Source organism: Mustela putorius, unplaced genomic scaffold (assembly GCF_011764305.1).
Source record: "Mustela putorius furo isolate JIRA1106 unplaced genomic scaffold, ASM1176430v1.1 tig00000731_pilon_pilon_pilon, whole genome shotgun sequence".
In the NCBI taxonomy this organism is placed as follows: Eukaryota; Metazoa; Chordata; class Mammalia; order Carnivora; family Mustelidae; genus Mustela; species Mustela putorius.
In genome coordinates this window covers 3,409,737-3,416,252 of record NW_025421461.1, presented here as the reverse complement: position 1 = coordinate 3,416,252, position 6,516 = coordinate 3,409,737, and positions in this window count along the sequence as shown.

Here is a 6,516-nt window from a genome sequence, read left to right as displayed (position 1 = left end):
CTTTCTGAAAGGTAGGACCGGCGGAGAAGTGAATCCAAAGCGACGGGAAGATAGACCCCGGGGGGAGGGGCCGGCTCCCGGCAAGCGGCGGAGCAACCGCGCACAAAATCAGGACTTTTAAAAGTCTGTTCCGCTGAGGGACATCGCTCCAGAGGCTAAACCGGGGCGAAGCCCACGCGGGATCAGCGTGGCCTCAGGTCCCGCAGGGTCACAGAAGGATCGGGGGTGTCTGAGTGTCGCAGAGCTTGCGGGTATTGGAACGGGAAAGCCGGCTACAGAGACAGAGCCGACAGTAAGCTCGCAGCTCCGTGTTACCTTGAACCGGTCTCAGGCTCGGTGAGCTCGGAGCGCGGCCGGAGGTCAGGCAGACGGGAGTAACTGGGCGCTGTTCTCTGAGGGCGCACTGAGGAGTGGGGCCCTGGGCTCTCGGCTCCTCCGGGCCGGAGACCAGGAGGCCACCATTTGTATTCCCGTCCTCTGGAACTCTACGGAAAGCGCTCAGGGAACAAAAGCTCCTGAAAGCAAACCCGAGCGGATTACTCACCCCGGCCCCGGGTAAGGGCGGTGTAATTCCGCCTGGGGCAAAGACACTTGAGAATCACTACAACAGGCCCCTCCCCCAGAAGATCAACAAGAAATCCAGCCGAGACCAAGTTCACCTACCAAGGAGTGCGGTTTCAATACCAAGGAGAGCAGCAGAATTCCAGAGGAGGAGAAAGCCAGGCACAGAACTCATGGCTTTTTTCCTGTGATTTTTTTTAGTCTTGCAGTTAATTTAATTTTTTCTTTTTCATTTTTTTTTTTTTTCTCGCCTTCGGGTAAAATTTTTTTTTTAACTGTTACCTTTTTCTTTTTTAACGATTTTTTACTAGTTTATCTAATATATATATATATAATTTTTTTTACATTTTTCTTAGGTGTTTTCTTTTTTTAAAAACATTCTTTTTTCTTTTCTTTTCTTTTTTTTTTTTTTTTTTTTTTTTTTTTTTTTTTTTTTTTTTTTTTTTTTTTTTTTTTTCTTTTTTTTTGAACCTCTTTTTTTTTCCCCTTTCTCCCCACTCACGATTTTGGATCTCTTTCTAATTTTGGGATCTCTTCTTTTGGTTAAAGCATATTTTCCTGGGGTTGTTGCCACCCTTTTAGTATTTTACTTGCCCCTTCATTTACTCTTATCTGGACAAAATGACAAGACGTAAAAATTCAACACAAAAAAAAGAACAAGAGGCAATACCGAAGGCTAGGGACCTAATCAATACAGACATCGGTAATATGTCAGATCTAGAGTTCAGAATGACAATTCTCAAGGTTCTAGCCGGGCTCGAAAAAGGCATGGAAGATATTAGAGAAACCCTCTCGAGAGATATAAAAGCCCTTTCTGGAGAAATAAAAGAACTAAAATCTAACCAAGTTGAAATCAAAAAAGCTATTAATGAGGTGCAATCAAAAATGGAGGCTCTCACTGATAGGATAAATGAGGCAGAAGAAAGAATTAGTGATATAGAAGACCAAATGACAGAGAATAAAGAAGCTGAGCAAAAGAGGGACAAACAGCTACTGGACCATGAGGGGAGAATTCGAGAGATAAGTGACACCATAAGACGAAACAACATTAGAATAATTGGGATTCCAGAAGAAGAAGAAAGTGAGAGGGGAGCAGAAGGTATACTGGAGAGAATTATTGGGGAGAATTTCCCCAATATGGCAAAGGGAACGAGCATCAAAATTCAGGAGGTTCAGAGAATGCCCCTCAAAATCAATAAGAATAGGCCCACACCCCGTCACCTAATAGTAAAATTTACAAGTCTCAATGACAAAGAGAAAATCCTGAAAGCAGCCCGGGAAAAGAAGTCTGTAACATACAATGGTAAAAATATTAGATTGGCAGCTGACTTTTCCACAGAGACCTGGCAGGCCAGAAAGAGCTGGCATGATATTTTCAGAGCACTAAACGAGAAAAACATGCAGCCAAGAATACTATATCCAGCTAGGCTATCATTGAAAATAGAAGGAGAGATTAAAAGCTTCCAGGACAAACAACAACTGAAAGAATTTGCAAATACCAAACCAGCTCTTCAGGAAATATTGAAAGGGGTCCTCTAAGCAAAGAGAGAGCCTACAAGTGGTAGATCAGAAAGGAACAGAGACCATATACAGTAACAGTTACCTTACAGGCAATACAATGGCCCTAAATTCATATCTCTCAATAGTTACCCTGAATGTGAATGGGCTAAATGCCCCTGTCAAAAGACACAGGGTATCAGAATGGATAAAAATGCAAAACCCATCTATATGTTGCCTCCAAGAAACACATTTTAAGCCCGAAGACACCTCCAGATTTAAAGTGAGGGGGTGGAAAAGAATTTACCATGCTAATGGACATCAGAAGAAAGCAGGAGTGGCAATCCTTATATCAGATCAATTAGATTTTAAGCCAAAGACTATAATAAGAGATGAGGAAGGACACTATATCATACTCAAAGGGTCTGTCCAACAAGAAGATTTAACAATTTTAAATATCTATGCCCCCAATGTGGGAGCAGCCAACTATATAAACCAATTAATAACAAAATCAAAGAAACACATCAACAATAATACAATAATAGCAGGGGACTTTAACACTCCCCTCACTGAAATGGACAGGTCATCCAAGCAAAAGATCAGCAAGGAAATAAAGGCCTTAAACGACACACTGGACCTGATGGACATCACAGATATATTCAGAATATTTCATCCCAAAGCAACAGAATACACACTCTTCTCTAGTGCACATGGAACATTCTCCAGAATAGATCACATCCTCGGTCCTAAATCAGGACTCAACCGGTATCAAAAGATTGGGATCATTCCCTGCATATTTTCAGACCACAATGCTCTAAAGCTAGAACTCAACCACAAAAGGAAGTTTGGAAAGAACCCAAATACATGGAGACTAAACAGTATCCTTCTAAAGAATGAATGGGTCAACCGGGAAATTAAAGAAGAATTGAAAAAAAAAATCATGGAAACAAATGATAATGAAAAACGCAACGGTTCAAAATCTGTGGGACACAACAAAGGCAGTCCTGAGAGGAAAATATATAGCGGTACAAGCCTTTCTCAAGAAACAAGAAAGGTCTCAGGTACACAACCTAACCCTACACCTAAAGGAGCTGGAGAAAGAACAAGAAAGAAACCCTAAGCCCAGCAGGAGAAGAGAAATCATAAAGATCAGAGCAGAAATCAATGAAATAGAAACCAAAAAAACAATAGAACAAATCAACGAAACTAGGAGCTGGTTCTTTGAAAGAATTAATAAAATTGATAAACCCCTGGCCCGACTTATCAAAAAGAAAAGAGAAAGGACCCAAATAAATAAAATCATGAATGAAAGATGAGCGATCACAACTAACACCAAAGAAATACAAACTATTATAAGAACATACTATGAGCAACTCTACGGCAATAAATTTGACAATCTGGAAGAAATGGATGCATTCCTAGAAACATATAAACTACCACAACTGAACCAGGAAGAAATAGAAAGCCTGAACAGACCCATAACCAGTAAGGAGATTGAAACAGTCATTAAAAATCTCCAAACAAACAAAAGCCCAGGGCCAGACGGCTTCCCGGGGGAATTCTACCAAACATTTAAAGAAGAACTAATTCCTATTCTCCTGAAACTGTTCCAAAAAATAGAAATGGAAGGAAAACTTCCAAACTCATTTTATGAGGCCAGCATCACCTTGATCCCAAAACCAGACAAGGATCCCACCAAAAAAGAGAGCTATAGACCGATATCCTTGATGAACACAGATGCGAAAATACTCAACAAAATACTAGCCAATAGGATTCAACAGTACATTAAAAAGATTATTCACCACGACCAAGTGGGATTTATTCCAGGGCTGCAAGGTTGGTTCAACATCCGCAAATCAGTCAATGTGATACAACACATCAATAAAAGTAAGAACAAGAACCATATGATACTCTCAATAGATGCTGAAAAAGCATTTGACAAAGTACAACATCCCTTCCTGATCAAAACTCTTCAAAGTGTAGGGATAGAGGGCACATACCTCAATATCATCAAAGCCATCTATGAAAAACCCACCCCAAATATCATTCTCAATGGAGAAAAACTGAAAGCTTTTCCACTAAGGTCAGGAACACGGCAGGGATGTCCATTATCACCACTGCTATTCAACATCGTACTAGAGGTCCTAGCCTCAGCAATCAGACAACAAAAGGAAATTAAAGGCATCCAAATCAGCAAAGAAGAAGTCAAATTATCACTCTTCGCAGATGATATGATACTATATGTGGAAAACCCAAAAGACTCCACTCCAAAACTGCTAGAACTTATACAGGAATTCAGTAAAGTGTCAGGATATAAAATCAATGCACAGAAATCAGTTGCATTTCTCTACACCAACAGCAAGACAGAAGAAAGAGATATTAAGGAGTCAATCCCATTTACAATTGCATCCAAAACCATAAGATACCTAGGAATAAACCTAACCAAAGAGACACAGAATCTATACTCAGAAAACTATAAAGTACTCATGAAAGAAATTGAGGAAGACACAAAGAAATGGAAAAATGTTCCATGCTCCTGGATTGGAAGAATAAATATTGTGAAAATGTCTATGCTACCTAAAGCAATCTACACATTTAATGCAATTCCTATCAAAGTACCATCCATCTTTTTCAAAGAAATGGAACAAATAATTCTAAAATATATATGGAACCAGAAAAGACCTCGAATAGCCAAAGGGATATTGAAAAAGAAAGCCAACGTTGGTGGCATCACAATTCCAGACTTCAAGCTCTATTACAAAGCTGTCATCATCAAGACAGCATGGTACTGGCACAAAAACAGACACATAGATCAATGGAACAGAATAGAGAGCCCAGAAATAGACCCTCAACTCTATGGTCAACTAATCTTCGACAAAGCAGGAAAGAATGTCCAATGGAAAAAAGACAGCCTTTTCAATAAATGGTGCTGGGAAAATTGGACAGCCACATGCAGAAAAATGAAATTGGACCATTTCCTTACACCACACACAAAAATAGACTCAAAATGGATGAAGGACCTCAATGTACAAAAGGAATCCATCAAAATCCTTGAGGAGAACACGGGCAGCAACCTCTTCGACCTCTGCCGCAGCAACATCTTCCTAGGAACAACGCCAAAGGCAAGGGAAGCAAGGGAAAAAATGAACTACTGGGATTTCATCAAGATCAAAAGCTTTTGCACAGCAAAGGAAACAGTTAACAAAATCAAAAGACAACTGACAGAATGGGAGAAGATATTTGCAAACGACATATCAGATAAAGGACTAGTGTCCAGAATCTATAAAGAACTTAGCAAACTCAACACCCAAAGAACAAATAATCCAATCAAGAAATGGGCAGAAGACATGAACAGACATTTCTGCAAAGAAGACATCCAGATGGCGAACAGACACATGAAAAAGTGCTCCATATCACTCGGCATCAGGGAAATACAAATCAAAACCACAATGAGATATCACCTCACACCAGTCAGAATGGCTAAAATCAACAAGTCAGGAAATGACAGATGCTGGTGAGGATGCGGAGAAAGGGGAACCCTCCTACACTGTTGGTGGGAATGCAAGCTGGTGCAGCCACTCTGGAAAACAGCATGGAGGTTCCTCAAAATGTTGAAAATAGAACTGCCCTATGACCCAGCAATTGCACTATTGGGTATTTACCCTAAAGATACAAATGTAGTGATCCAAAGGGACACATGCACCCGAATGTTTATAGCAGCAATGTCCACAATAGCCAAACTATGGAAAGAACCTAGATGTCCATCAACAGATGAATGGATCAAGAAGATGTGGTATATATACACAATGGAATACTATGCAGCCATCAAAAGAAATGAAATCTTGCCATTTGCAACAACGTGGATGGAACTAGAGCGTATAATGCTTAGCGAAATAAGTCAAGCGGAGAAAGACAACTATCATATGATCTCCCTGATATGAGGAAGTGGTGATGCAACATGGAGGCTTAAGTGGGTAGAAGAATAAATGAAACAAGATGGGATTGGGAGGGAGACAAACCATAAGTGACTCTTAATCTCACAAAACAAACTGAGGGTTGCCGGGGGGAGGGGGTTTGGGAGAAGGGGGTGGGATTATGGACATTGGGGAGGGTATGTGATTTGGTGAGTGCTGTGAAGTGTGTAAACCTGGTGATTCACAGACCTGTACCCCTGGGGATAAAAATATATGTTTATAAAAAATAAAAAATTAAATGCTAAAAAAAAAAAAAAAAAACCTCACTAAAGATGACATATAAATAACAAATTGGCATAGGAAAGATGCTTCACATTGTATGTACTCAGGGAAATGCAAATCAAATAACAATGTGTTACCACTACACACCTATTAGAATGGCCAAAATCTGGAACACTGGCAACACCAATGGCTGACAAGGATGTAAGGCAATACAAACGATCATTCATGGCTGGTAGAAATATAAATGGTACAGGCAGTTGGG